We start from the raw sequence: 16157 nt of genomic DNA on the forward strand, positions 1-16157 counted from the left end.
AGTCTTTTACGGGCCTTTTTGTTTGCAAAATCACCAGCCTGAAGTAATAGCCCATCGCCCATCGCCCTATGTTCAGTGTTGCCAAACTTTGAAGAAAACACCCCTCACCAATCGCCCAATCTTTCAAATTGATTACAGTGTTGCCAAATTTTCTCTCCTTTAACCTAAAAAACTATTAAAAATACTTTAAGCACAATTGACTCACAGCAGAGAAGATTCTAAGGGGTCAGACACTACTTTTTGGGACTAAACCTTATCTGCTTGACTAGTAGCTCATTTTAAAGCCCATTTTTCGCTGATTCATAATATATATGTCTTACCACGTTTAAAATTCTTGAATTCTATTTAGTTCCCAAATAAATTTTTTTTTTATGAAATTTAAAATCCTTGTCTTACAAAAAAGCGGGCGATGGCTTTGCTTTGGCTTATTATGTCCTATACAGTGTTTTATGAAGCGAAAAACAATTTACCATAACATTACTATAACATTTAGTATTTCCTTCATTGCTACAACTCTTTGGGACTTTTTTATTTAACCAGGGCGATTTTCTTATCGCCCTAGTCTTAAAATTCTAGCCATAAGGTCAAAGAATGAGAAAAAGGCTCCTACTCTTCTCAAAACGTGTAGTGCTATCATCAGACAGATGAGACGTTTCAAATGAGCTGTCACTCGCCACAAATCGAAGCACAATCACAATTGACTCACAGCATAGGAGATTCTAAGGGGTCGGACACTACTTTATGGGACTAAACCTTATCTGCTTGACTAGTAGCTCATTTTAAAGGTCATTTATCTCTTATTCATAATATATACGTCTTACCGCGTTTAAAAGTCTTGAATTCAATTTAGTTCCCAAATAAAGTTTTTTTAAGAAATTCAAAATCCCTGTCCTACAAAAAAGCAGGTGATGGCGTCGCTTTGCCTTGCTTTGGTTTATTATGTCCTATACAGTGTTTTTATGAATCGAAAAACAATTTACCATAACATTCAATATTTACTTCATTGCTACAACTCTATGTGACTTTTTCATTTAACCAGGGCGATTTTCTTATCGCCCTAGTCTTAAAACTCCAGCCATAAGGTCAAAGAATGAAAAAAAGGTTCATATTCTTCTCAAAACGTGGAGTGCTATCCTCAGAAAGATGAGATGTTTCAAATGAGCTGTCACTCGTCACAAATCAGAGCACAATCACAATTGACTCACACCAGAGGAGATTCTAAGGGGTCAGACACTACTTTTTGTAAATAAAGCTTATCTGCTTGACTAGTAGCTCATTTTAAATCCCATTTTTCTCTTATTCATAACATACGTCCTACCGTGTTTAAAATTCTTGAATTCAATATAGTCCCAAATAAAGTTTTTTTTATGAAATTCAAAATCCTTGTCTTAAAAAAAAGCGGGTGATGGCGTTGCTTTGCCTTACTTTGGCTTATTATGTCCTATACAGTGTTTTTATAAAGCAATAAGCAATAGGCCTTAGATTTACCATAACTTTCGATATATTCTTCATTGCTTCATTGCTAAGGGTTTTAAGTTATGCCCTGGGGGCATATAAGGCTTTTATAGAAGGCATTGTCGTAGAAACTTCGAAACAGGCTCATTCGATTGGAGATTAAAGGGCTAGTGCCCTTTTTAATGGTCGAAAGTGGTTGGAGGGCAACTAGACCCCCCCCCCCCTTCACGCCCATCGTTCCGCCAAACACATCCGATCAAAATTTTGAGATAGGTATTTTCTCAGCATAGCTGATTTCCAGATAGAAAATATCTTTTTGAGGAGGACACTCCCCCACAACCCTTGGGGCAAGGGTTTTGTCATGCCTTTGGGGCATAAAAGGTTTTTATAGAAGGCGTTCTCGTAGAAACTTCAAAACAGGCTCATTCGATTGGAAATTCAAAGGGCTAGTGCCCCTTTTAATAGTCGAAAGTGATTGGAGGGCAACTAGCCCCCCCTCCAAGCCCATAATTCCCCAAACAAATCCAATCAAAATTTTGAGATAGCCATTTTGTTCAGCGTAGTTGATTTCCAAATAGAAAATACATTTTTGAGGACGACACTCCCCCACAACCCTCAGGGCAATGGTTTTAAGTTATGCCCTGGGGGCACATAAGGTTTTTATCGAAGGAGTTGTCGTAGAAACTTCAAAAAAGACCCATTTGATTGGAAATTCAAAGGGCTAGTGCCCTTTTTAATTGTAGAAAGTTATTTGAGGGCACCTAGCAACCCCCCCCCCCCCCCCTATGCCCATCATTTCCCAAAGCACATCCAATCAAAATTCTGAGATAGCCATTTTGTTCAGCGTAGGTTAGTTGTTTACCAGATAGAAAATATGTTTTTTAGGAGAAAACTCCCCCACAACCCTCAGGGCAAAGGTTTTAAGTTATTCCCTGGGAGCATATAAGGTTTTTATAGAAGCCGTTGTCGTAGAAATTTCATAACTGGCTCATTCGATTGGAAGTTCAAAGGGCTATTGCCGTTTTTAAAACTCAAAAGTGATTGGAGGGCAACTATCCCCCTCCCAAGCCCATCATTCCCCCAAACGCCATTTTGTTCAGCGTATTTAATTTCCAGATAGAAAATATATTTTTGATTAGGACACTCCCCCAAAACCCTCAGGGCAAGGGTTTTAAGTTATGTCTTGGGGTATATAAGGTTTTTATAGAAGGCGTTGTCATAGAAACTTCAAAAGGGGCTTATTTGATTGGAAATTCAAAGGGCTAGTGCCCTTTTTAATAGTTGAAAGTGATTTGAGGGCAACTAGCCCCCCATGTCCATCATTCACCCAAACACATCCAATCAAAATTTTAAGATAGCCATTTTGTTTAGCGTCTTCTAGTTGATTTTCACATAGAAAATATTTTTTTGAGAAGGACACTCACCCACAACCCTTAGAGAAAGGGTTTTAAGTTATGCCCTGGGGGCACATAAGGTTTTTATAGAAAGTGTTGTCGTAGAAATTTCAAAAAAGGCGTAATTCGATTGGAAATTCAAAGGGGTAGTTCCCTTTTTAATCGTCGAAATTGATTGGAGGGCAACTAGCCTCCCCTCCCCACGTCCATCATTCCCCCAAACACATCCAATCAAAATTTTGAGAGAGCCATCTTTCTCATCGTAGCTGATTTCCAGATAGAAAATATGTTTTTGAGTAGGGCACTCTCCCACAACCCTCAGGGCAAGGGTGTTAAGTTATGCCCAGGGGGCATATAATGTTCTTATAGAAGGCGTTGTCGTAGAAACTTAAAAAAAAGCTCATTCGATTGGAAATTAAAAAGGCTAGTGTCCTTTTTAATAGTCGAAAGTGATTGGAGGGCAACTAGCCCCCCCCCACGCCCCTCCTTCTACCAAACACATCCAATAAAAATTTTGAGATAGTCATTTTGTTCAGCGTAGTTGATTTACAGATAGAAAATATGTTTTTGAGGAGGATACTCCGCCACATCCCTCAGGGCAAGGGTTTTAAGTTATGCCTTGGGGACATATAAGGTTTTTATAGAAGGTGTTGTCGTAGAAAGTTCAAAAAAGGGCTCATTCGATTTGAAATTAAAAGGGCTAGTGCCCTTTTTAATAGTCGAAAGTGATTAGTGATATTTTTTGTTGTTGTTGTTGTTTAGACCAGGGCACTTCGTATCGAAGGAGTTGTCATGGGAACTTCGAAGGGGGATCAACATGATTGAAAATAGATAGGACTGATGCCCTTTTTGATAGTGGAAAGTGATTGGAGGTCAAGTAATCCCCCTTCCACTCCCACCCTTCCATTATGTTTAAAAACTAAATGTTGCCTTAAGATAAAATCAAAATGCACTGTGATAATGCTAATTCCCAATAAGGCATCTCAGCAAAATCCCAAGAACTACTGAGGGTATTATGTTCGAACTTTCGAGGCTACTTCTGTTCTTAAAATTTAAGCAAATCAAAATAGTGTAAGTGTATCAAAGCTATCGATGAAAGTAAACAGATTTTTTTGCGAATGGTATTAAGTTTTCTATTTCAGGTCAACTAGAGGAGGTATGAAACTTAGTTAAACAGTACTCTTTGTGTCCAGATTTTTAAAATGGTGTATGTTGGTAAAAATTGCTGAAAATTTTTCTCCAGCATACAAATAGCAGGCCAAACGTCTTAAAAAACGTCTATAAAGTCATAAAAAACGAAAACATTTAAATTGCTATTTTCTTTTTCCTTGAAAAGACTATGTCAATATAAAACGAACAGAAATTAATTAAAAAAAAGTTTTCCACAAAATAAGTTTTTCAATAAAAGTAAAGAACTCCATTAAACAAAAAATGAGCAAAAATAAAATCGAATAATCTACCAAGCTCGAAACTACCACAAATCAGCATCGATAAATAAATGAAACCCAAAACGAACAAAAATTAAAATAAATAACCGAGTCAAACTCAAAACGAGCAGAAATTAGCATAAGTTGGGCGCAAAACCCCTACGCCTTCCCAAGGCCAGAACAAAATTTGCACTTTTCTGAAAAAAATATAAATGTTTTAACTTTTATAACTTTAATAAATCAAATATTTTTAACATTTTGATTACTAAATATCAGTATATGTATATTAAACTGACAACGCACATTCATTTGTATTTTTTTCAATAAAGTGTAAATTTTGTTCTGGCCTTGGGAAGGCGTAGGGGTTTTGCGCCCAACTTATGTTAATTTTGGCTCGTTTTCGAGCTTGGTAGATTATTTGATTTTATTTTTTCTCATTTTTTGTTTAATGGAGTTCTTTACTTTTCTTTGAAAAACTTATTTTGTGGGAAAAGTTTTTTTTAATTAATTTAGGAAAAAAAAGGGCGATTGTGTGGCATTATTTCTTCTGCAACTTGGATGCTCGATATGTAGATTTTTGATACTTTTAAATTGGTTGTTCACCCCATAATTTTCAATCTGTAGTAACTTGGTCTTCTTAGGGACATCTGTAGACAATGATGTCTTTAAGTATTGAATAGCATTCGCAGGTGCAAACAAAGTAGCCAATGGCTAAACAGTGTTTCACTTATAAAAAAGGATACAAAGTAGAATAGACATTGTAGAAGTGTCATTCTCATATCTATAAATTAAACAAAGTAGAACATTAATAATGTGTAACAAAAACTTTGTATGACAGGAAAAATTCTGATGATTCAATCTTACAACTATTAATCACGTTAAATTTAAAATAGCCAATTGGTGTATTCCTTGTCCAATAGGAATATAGGACATACTGTCCGAGCCAATAAACCCAATGTAATATACTTTTCAGCAACGCCTAAATTTACCTCTGGCGAAATTTGAGAGTGAGGTTAGCAGGACTTAGCAATTTTGCGCCAGTTTTTAGAAGGAGTTTTAGAACGAGTCTAGAAGGATTTTTTAGAATGGGTATACAGTGAGCCGTTGAGTAGAATTTGAGAACAAATTAATGTAAGTGATCCAGCTATTGCATTGTATACGCCTCAGTATATAACATCGTCCTAGTGCCTATGGCTGTGAAGTGTTATACAGAGAATATTGATATTCCAGAAACAGCTTTGTACCGCTAATGTGAGTAAAAATAAATACATTACTTTCTTAATTTTGTCTCTTCATGTTAGTATTTCTCAAGATAATTAGTCCTTGTGGCTCCATCCGCTCTCCAAGGAACCTGAATCCAAGTAGTCTGATTTCGATTCAGTATGGCCTTCAACAAACGCTCCCCACCCAGTTAACTTGCTATTTTAATCCCCCACTACTTGAAGCTCCCCTTCAAACCATTATTTAAATAACAAGTAAATATTTAATAAAGGAACCCCCCCATTAGACATGTTTGATTGATTCAACTTTAATTGATTCAATTTAGCTACTCAGTCCCTTGGATAATGTGGCAATGGTGTTTACATTGTACACATGAACAGCAGCTGGATTAGCTTGAGTATCAGCTGGGTTAGCTTTACATTGGATATATAAACACTGACAACCTATTTTTGGTGCCATTCTATTAAGTAAGTCATATTCCTTGGCACTTAGCTTGAGGTGGGTAGCACAGATTTTCCAAACATAGCACATATTGCATCTGCAGTATCATCAAGGCTAATACTACAAGAAGCACAGCTGTCTTTTTCCTTGCATGGACTACCAACGATACTTTAAAGCCCAGCGCCCCCTAGCGCCCAAAGACCCAAATTCATTAATCGTTTAGCGCCCAGAACCCACAGCTCCCAACTTGAAAAATATATACTAGCATTAACTATTGCACAGCAAATTTATAGTACATTTCTTCTTTAAATAACGATTTAAAAAAAGCATTATATCTAAAGCTAGCAAATCACAGATGTTGCGGGCATACACAGAAGAATTCTAATACTCAAAATAATATATTCAATTTATGCCAGCAAATGCATGTATAGGCAAGGTGAATATGGCCAAGAGAGATCATTATCAATTACAGGAGGGGAGACTTGGCTTCTGTCGGCAAACGCATTTCACAAAGAGGCAATTTGCGTTTTACAAATATTCGAGATATGTCATTCAGTGTTGGCTCCTGACAAATTAAAATGCTTTTATTACATACATGCGGGCTTTGGCCTCGCTTGGCCCCGCTTGGGCTTATTATGCAATACACAATATTTTTATTAAGTGAAAAACAATGTCTCAGGAAATCACCATAAAATTTAATAGCTCCAGTTAAAAGATTTCGTGACTTTTTTATTCAAGAAAATCAGTTGCCCAGCGCCCAAGAACCCAAACAAATATAGATCATATCAAGTTACGAGAGGGGAAATTTGACTTCTGTCGGCAAACGCATTTCGCAGAGACCTATCAAGTTACAGGAAAGATCAACTTTGGGTGTTACAAATATTCAAAATATTTCATTCAGTGTTGGGTCACATTGACATATTATTAAATAGACACCAGATCGCATGGGATTTTGCGAGTTCGCGAGTTCCTTGCGCTTTTTCTTTTTTGCCTCCAGTAAACACGTTAATTTTGATGTTTGATTTCATTGAGATTTTGAGAATTGTTATTTCATGTTGCAAGAAAAGACTTGGCGACAAGCTGAATTTGCCTTTACACAGGTATGTTATTTTTATAAGATGCTTCTTTCTGATATTATTTTATATGGAGAGATTTTAAGGGAATTTTCACCAGGTTGGAATTGTCTAGAGTATCTTTCCTTTGGGGGGGGGGGGGTTCCATGAGAGAAAGTCTATCGGAAAAATTTTATCCGGCATCAACTTTATGATAGGAATGGGGTATTTGCGGGAAAACTTTTCCACAGAGAAGGGTATTTTCTGCATGATTTAAAAATAAAAAGATATTCTTTCATATGAAAGTGCGCTACAAAAAAAAAATTTATTTGAAATTGACCGCAAGAATTTTTCTTGCTGGAGTGGGGGACTATTTAACATGAGAAGAACTTTCCGTGGAGGGGGAGCCGGATTTCCCACCATTATTTCGTAACAATCAGAAATCAAATAAAAAAACATTTTTTTTCCATCTTTTTTAAATCCAAGTAATGGATTGGATTTAAAAAAGAAACTGAGTTTCTTTTTTAAACTTTAAATTCAGTATATAAAAAATTTTCTCTGACAGGGAATCGAACCCGTATCTCCCGCTTGACAGTCAGGAACAGTGACTAATGTACCAACGAGACACTTACGGACATATTATTTTAGCCTCCATTATCTATTTTTGACGCAAGCAAATCCCCACAAAACTTGATATTTTGTTTTTGGAAAATATTGAAGGAAGGATCGGAATGAGCTGAAATTTTGAGGATAAGCTCCCAGGCCCAAAGTCTAAAGCTCTTTTTTGATCATGGGTGCTTGGACTCTGGAAGCTGAGGAGCTAAAGTATCAAAGCTTTGATCCTGGAAGCTAGATCCGGTTTCAGCAAAGGTTTATATTTACCTTTGAATCTGGTGCCCAAGTAAAAAATCAAATTATATTGACAATAAATTGATTATTTGAATACTTATTTGGCTGAAAATATAAGTATGAATTATTTTTCACTTAATAAAAACACTGTATAGGGCATCATAAGCCCAAGCAAGGCCAACGCCCGCATGCACGTAATACAAGCATTTTTAATTTATCAGAACCCAAAAATGAATGACATATTTGAAATATTTCTGAACGCCCAGAAAGAACCCAAAGTTGATCTCTCCTGTAACTTGATATGTCTCTGTGAAATGTGTTTGCCGACAGAAGCCAAATTTCCCCTCTTGTAACTTGATATGATCTCTCTTTGTCAAGTACCCTTTGCCGACACATTGCTTTGCTGACTCCAATCTTTGTGACTAGTAGAATTCTTTTATGCATGCCAGCACCATCTGTGATAAGTTAGGATAATTTTTTAAATCGCTATTTAAAGAAGAAAGAAGAATTTGCTGTACCAAAGATAAAATAACTTAATATTTGGCTTTATGAATTGATACTTGGGTGTGCTTGTATTTATCTTTCAAGTTGGGAGCTGTGGGTCCTATGGTTTCTTGGGCGCTAAAGTAAATGTTTTGGGTTCTTGGGAGCTGGGCTTTAAAGTATCATTGGTGCATGGACTTGCTTAAATTCCTTAACTGCTTTTGGGTGACATGATGGCTTGGTTTGCTTTTTTGTGGCTTCTGAAATTCTAATATATCAGAAAAAAAATCTGATATTGGCAAAAATAACAAGTATTGACAGCTATATAGGCCTACTGGTAGCAATACATGACAGAAGAAAGCTGATTCCTGGGGAGTTAAAATAAGAATCTCTCTTCAAAGTTCAAACCAATTGAGGAAAACACTAAGGTAAATCATTTAATTTAAAACTTAGGGGTAGCCTAATTTTAAATCAGTGAGTACATGTAAAATATTTAGAATTTTTTTGTCTCATAATTAAGGGCTATAATCTAGAGTTCAATTTTCACACAACCACATTGGTTTGTTTAAACTTTTTTTCAACATATAATCTTGGACAGAAGTTACCATTGCAGCCTAGCCCATTTGAACAGAATAATTCCATAGCCTAGTATAAAGGGTTCTCATATTAGCCTAGTTTTGTCCATGATCAACTCTGTCTGGGATTTAGGTACTTGTTCTAATTCTAAGATCCATGTTTAAAACTGAGCAGTATTTTCAAGATTAGGCTAAAGATTAAAAATTGTGTCTGATTAAAAGTTTTTGTTTAAACTTTTTTTCAACATATAATCTTGGACAGAAGTTACCATTGCAGCCTAGCCCATTTGAACAGAATAATTCCATAGCCTAGTATAAAGGGTTCTCATATTAGCCTAGTTTTGTCCATGATCAACTCTGTCTGGGATTTAGGTACTTGTTCTAATTCTAAGATCCATGTTTAAAACTGAGCAGTATTTTCAAGATTAGGCTAAAGATTAAAAATTGTGTCTGATTAGACTTTACTTTTATATCTAAAACAGTTAGCATAGTATAGAGCTAAAGCACTTCAGAGCTAAAGTTATGTACATTTCTGTATATAACTTATGCATGCCTAGTCAGTGAGTTACACATATTTTTAAGTAGTAGGCTAAACATGTCAGTGAGTTATATAGTTCTTTATATAACTTATATAAGTCTAATCAGTGAGTTACACATATTTATAAGTAGTAGGTTAAATATGTCACTGAGTTATATATTGCTGTATATAACTTATATAGGCTTAGTCAGTGAGTTATGTATCTTTATAAGTAGGCCTAGTAGGTTAAATATGTCACTGAGTTATGGCCTTTGCAAAACCAAAGTGATCCGTTTATCTGGCCTCCCCCAGGCCATTCAGCATGTCCCCAGGTGGTGATAGGGGAATGCTCTACAGATATGTGGGGTACCTCCATAGGAGGCACAGACCAAGGGGGGACCTTGTCCCTGGGGGTCCAAAATAGAAACTGGGGCACCCTTGCCCGGGGCCATAGATACAGGTAGAGGAAGAAGAAGGCCCCTCAAATGTACACTCAAAAGGGCCCACTGGTTTGTCCACAAGTTCCATGAGTTGCAAACCTTCGCCCAGTAATGGGTTAAATTGCATGGTGATGCAGAACACCATTGTGGGAGGATCCTCTATAGGAGGATAACTTTGGCAGGGTGTAAGATCCAGATCTATGGACAACAGCCTCTGCAAAGGGCTGCCTCGACCTTTTTGGGGTACCTGCAAGACTGGGGACCTTGCAGTCAACTCTATTCCCACCTGAGGAGTGGCGCCCCTCGAGGAAATTATAGCCTAGTAAACGACACAGCATTCGCACGGGATTCTGACTAATGGACAATTCTTCTGGGATTGGTATGTTTTGATGGACGTCTTTGGGCTGAAAAACCTCTTCCTAGCTAATTTATCTATTACGGGTTGCCTCCCCGTAGTAGAATAATATTTTTAGGCATGAATATGAAATGAATTCGAGATAATAGGCTTGAGACTCTATGTGCATGATTTCCATTCTTGTTGATAGAAGAGCATCGCCAACTGCAGAAAACCATGTTGTGACCAATATTGGCTCAGGATTACATACAACCTCCACTCATGGAGGCCCCAGGGACTTCTTGCTGTCTGGTTCTAAGCCAGCTTAAGCACTTCAGTGTAGACTTGAGAAGATATGTGATCCCCGTCCTGCACTGGTATCCAGGATCATTGCTTTTCCTGAGGCAAAAATAATTTCAATGATTTAAAGAACATGAAAATTGGAACTTGGAATGTTACGACATTAAAAATGACTATTGTATCAACATTTTGACTGACAAATCCAGACAATTTAAACTGGACTTATTGGGAGTTTCAGAGACTGATATCCCAGGGATAGGAACTATTAAGCTATGTGATATAATATTAATTCACTTAGGCACGACGGATAGGACACATAGATAAAGAATAGGGCTCATGATGAATAAGGAAGCTGCTAAGTCTTGTTTGGGCTGGTAAGGTATTGATAATAGAATGGTAGTCGCTCATTTTATAATTAGAAAGCTCAGGGTATCAGTTACAGTAGTATATACCCCTGTAGAACCAACTGACAGAGATATTAGTGACTCAGATGAACTTTATTTACAGTTACAGGAGCAAATAGACAGGGTCCCAGGTAGAAACATGATGTTTTTAATGGGAGATTTTAATGCCCAAGTTGGTAGAAACAGGGATAGATGGTATCCCAGCCTAGGTAAATTTGGTGTAGGAAAAGAAAACAGTTATGGATGCAGACTTTTGCAATTTTGTAGGTATAATAATCTAGTTATAACCAATATAGTGTTTGGTCATAAAATGGCTCATAAGTTAACATGGTATTCATGTGATGGCAAGACAGCAAACCTTATTGATTATGTTATAGTAAACCAAAGACTGGCAGGATCAATACAAGATAGTATATAGGGTAGGGTATATAGGAGTGCTGTTATTGATGTTAAAAGTAAAAATCACCATCTAGTAGTGTCAAGGGTTAATTTAAAGCTGAAATATCGGAAGGGTAATTACCTCCCGGGAAGTTATGATGTTAGTAGACTCCAGGATGAGAATTTGAGAGAAACTTTCCAGGAACAGTTGAATACTAAACTTGAGAGTTTAAAATTTGATAATGTGGAAGATGGTTGGAATAATTCTAGAAAAATAATTTGTGAAATTGCTGAAGGTGTATTAGGAAAAAAAGTTAGAACTGCAGCTAAAAATATTAGTGTAAAAGCCTTATTTTTAATAGAAAGGAGAAAGGACTTGTACAAGAATTATCTGAGTGATAGATTGCATGAAAACAAAAGAAATGTAAAGAAAGTGGAGAAAGCATTGAAATATGAACTAAGGAGGTGTGAAGTGGAGGCCATGGATAAAATTGCTGAGGATTTAGAAGATGCAGCTAGATGGCATAATAGTAAAATATTGTACTGGCACGTTAACAAATTGAGAGGTAGTAGTCAATCTGGACTTGTCCCAGTTAAAGATAGGAATGGGGTGGCAATTAGCGATAAGGAAAAAGCTAAAGCGAGATGGGCCAAATATTTTGAGAACTTGCTTAACTGAGATAGAGTTGCAGGAAAAAATATAGAGGAAAATGAAAAAGTTTGTGATACCTTGGATGTGAAGGAAGATTTGTTTTGTGAGGAGGAATTACCAACAGTACTAAAAGGATTAAAGAATAATAAGGCTCCAGGTGCTGAATGGGTGGTAAATGAGTTTCTTAAATATGGTGGCTCTGTGGTTAGAAATAAGCTACTGAAGATTATGAATATTATTTTTGAAAAGAGGAAGGTGTATTACGACTTTAGGACAAACTTAATTAAGCCACTACATAAGAAAGGTGATAAAAGTGAGTGTGGTAATTATCAAGGCATTAGTCTGGTCTCTGTAGGTAGCAAATTACTTAGTAATATGATATTTTTTAGACTGAGAGATGCCGTAGACAAAGTTTTAAGAGAAGAGCAGTGCGGTTTTAGAAAAGGTAGAGGATGTGTTGACCAAATTTTCACTCTTAGGCTAATAATTGAGAAGTGCCTAAGTTTTCAAACACCTTTTGTCCTCAGTTTTATAGATTATGAGCAAGCGTTCGATTCTGTTGATAGAGGAGCTTTAGTAAAGGTTTTATCCTTATATGGTATACCAGACAAATACATTAAAGTGATTAGTGCTATGTACAAGAATAACGCTGCTGCAGTTAAGGTAGGAAATGAGGTTAGCAGCTGGTTTTGTGTCTATTGTATCAACAAATGACTATTGTATCAACATTTGACTGACAAATTCAGACAATTCGAACTGGATTCATTAGGAGTTTCAGAAATTCATATCCCAGGGGTAGGAATTATTAAATTAGAGGATATAGAATTTGTTTACTCAGGCAGGAAGGATGGAGTACATAGACAGGGAGTAGGGCTGATAATGAATAAGGAAGCTAGTAAGTCTTGTTTAGGCTGCGAAGGTCTTATCAATAGAATACTTATTGCTCATTTTATGACTAAAAAGTTCAGGGTATCAGTTATAGTAATATATGCCCCTGTTGAACCAACTGACAGAGATACTAGGGACTCAGATGAATTTTACTTACAGTTACAGGAGCAAATAGACAAGGTCCCAGGTAGAAATATAATGTTATTGCTGGGATATTTTAACGCCCAAGTTGGTAGAAATAGGGATAGATGGTATCCCAGCCTAGGTAAATTTGGCGTAGGAAAAGAAAACAGTTATGGCTACAGACTTTTGCAATTTTGTAGGTATAAAAATCTAGTTATAACCAATATAGTGTTTGGTCATAAAATGGCTCATAAGTTAACATGGTATTCACGTGATGGCAAGACAGCAAACCTTATTGATTATGTTATAGTAAACCAAAGACTGGCAGGATCAATACAAGATAGTATATAGGGTAGGGTATATAGGAGTGCTGTTATTGATGTTACAAGTAAAGATCACCATCTAGTAGTGTCAAGGGTTGATTTAAAGCTGAAATATTGGAAGGGTAACTACCTCCCGGGAAGTTATGATGTTGGTAGACTCCAGGATGAGAATTTGAGAGACACTTTCCAGGATCAGTTGAACACTATACTTGAGAGTTTAAAATTTGATAATGTGAAAGATGGTTTGAATAATTCTAGAAAAATAATTTGTGAAGTTGCTGAAGGTGTTTTAGGAAAGAAAGTTAGAACTGCAGCTAAGAATATTAGTGTAAAAGCTTTATTTTTAATAGAAAGGAGAAAGGACTTGTACAAGAATTATCTGAGTGATAGATTGCATGAAAACAAAAGAAATGTAAAGAAAGTGGAGAAAGCATTGAAATATGAACTAAGGAGGTGTGAAGTGGAGGCCATGGATAAAATTGCTGAGGATTTAGAAGATGCAGCTAGACGGCATAATAGTAAAATATTGTACTGGCACGTTAATAAATTGAGAGGTAGTTGTCAATCTGGACTTGTCCCAGTTAAAGATAGGAATGGGGTGGCAATTAGTGATAAGGAAAAAGCTATAGCGAGATGGGCCGAATATTTTGAGAACTTGCTTAACCGAGATAGAGTTGCAGGAAAAAATATAGAGGAAAATGAAAAAGTTTGTGATACCTTGGATGTGAAGGAAGATTTGTTTTGTGAGGAGGAATTAGCAACAGTACTAAAAGGATTAAAAAATAATAAGGCTCCAGATACTGATTGGGTGGTAAATGAGTTTCTTAAATATGGTTGCTCTGAGGTTAGAAATAACTTACTGAAGATTATGAATATTATTTTTTAAAAATGGGACGTACCTAACGGTTTTACGAAAACCCTAATTAAGTCACTTAATAAGAAAGGTGATAAAAGTGAATGCGGTAATTATCGAGGCATTAGTCTGGTTTCTGTAGGTAGCATATTACTTAGTAGTATGATACTTTTTAGACTGAGAGATACCGTAGACAAAGTTTTAAGAGAAGAGCAGTGCGGTTTTAGAAAAGGTAGAGGATGTGTTCACCAAATTTTCACTCTTAGGTTAATAATGGAGAATTGCCTGAGTTTTCAAACACCATTGGTCCTCAGTTTTATAGATTATGAGCAAGTGTTTGATTTTGTTGATAGAGGAGCTTAAGTAAAGGTTTTATCCTTGTATGGTATACCAGACAAATACATTAAAGTGATTAGTGCTATGTACGAGAATAACACTGCTGCGGTAAAGTAGGAAATGAAGTTAGCAGCTGGTTTTGCATTAAATCAGGAGTTAAGCAGGGTTATGTTCTGTCCCCCTTTAAAGTGATTATTTGATGGACTTTGTCTTAAGAAGCACAGGAAAGGTAATGTGAGACTACTGAATGCAATGGGGAGCAAAAAGTCTCCTGGACTTAGATTATTCTGATGATTTAAGCATCCTAGATGAAAGTGTGAGCAAAATGAATGAAGTTTTAGAGGTTTTGCGAGTTCAGGGTGCTAGAATTGGTTTGAAAATTAATGTTAAGAAGGCTAAGTCGCTAGGGCTAGAAATTAGTGAAGATGAAAAGATGATGTTTGGTAAGGGAAAGATCAGGTGGTCAGCTTCACTTATCCTTGTATCATTATTAATTAAGACGATGGGAGCAGTGAAGATGTTAAATGTAGAATAGCCAAGGCTCAGGGTGTTTTTCCATAGTTAAAAAAAGTCTGGAAGAATAGGAAGATAAGTCTGCAAACCAAGATTAGAATATTAGAAGCTACAGTTATGACAGTGGTCAAATATGGCTCTGAAGCATGCATGCTCTGAAAAGCAGATGAAGATTTGCTAGATGTTTTCCAGAGAAATCGCTTAAGGATTGTTCTGGGTACCTGGCTGACTGACCGTATTTCAAACAATAGGCTATATGAAAAATGTGGTTCAATACCGCTTTCTAGGTCTATAATGAAAGAAAAGTTGAGGTGGTTAGGGCATGTGGTGCGGATGAAGGATGACATATTGCCAAAGATTGTTCTTCTTGGCCAACCATGTAGGGCCAAACGGAAAGCAGGTCATCCCCGTCTGGGGGGAGGACGTCATAAAGAAAGATTTAAAGGAAATGGGAACTTCGTGGGCGGGTGTAAAAAGGGAGGCTTTGAATAGATTGGGGTGGAGGAGGAGCGTGCATAGCTGTGTTGGCCTCAGGCGGCTTGGTGCTGTGATGAGTTGTTAGTAGTAGTACTAGTAATAATAATTATTTATGCAACAGAAATACATAAAGTGAGGTGTATGTCTATGCATCTGGGGAGAGGGTAGGGTTAAAATGATGTAATCTACCTTTAAGAATGATATAAGTAGTCTTTGTAGTTCTAATTGTTTTAAAGTAGTTTTCATTTTTAGAGTTTGAAACTGCATGTAGGACTTCCTTCAAATGTTGCCCAGGTGTTAATAACTTTGACAAGTAGCTTATTTGAAATCAGGATTACTCTGTATGAAGATTCCTCCTGAGAATACACTATAGTAACAAAAGAGTAGTACCATTCAATTCCCCCCTAAATACTTCAAACATAATCTCCCCTAAAATAACAATTTTATCTCCCATTTCATTTGTGAGGCCAGGTATAGCCTTAGTCTAGATATAAAACCCCACAAGAAAATACTATTATAACACATTTCTTACTTCAAAATGTGGATGAAATTTCTATTTCTCAAATTTTGTGGGTTCCTCAGCTTTGGAACTCAAATTACGATATTTTCCAAAGGAACAGGGGAAAGTTGTCCCTTGGGTTCCATGGGAACTCAAGGAACAATATTTTCCTCAGTTTATAAATAGTCCACTAGTATTTCTGGCCCCAGTAGGAGGGAGAATG

Source organism: Artemia sp. Qi Xiang Cuo, chromosome 8 (genome assembly GCF_049724085.1).
Source record: "Artemia sp. Qi Xiang Cuo chromosome 8, ASM4972408v1, whole genome shotgun sequence".
Classification (NCBI taxonomy): Eukaryota; Metazoa; Arthropoda; class Branchiopoda; order Anostraca; family Artemiidae; genus Artemia; species Artemia sp. Qi Xiang Cuo.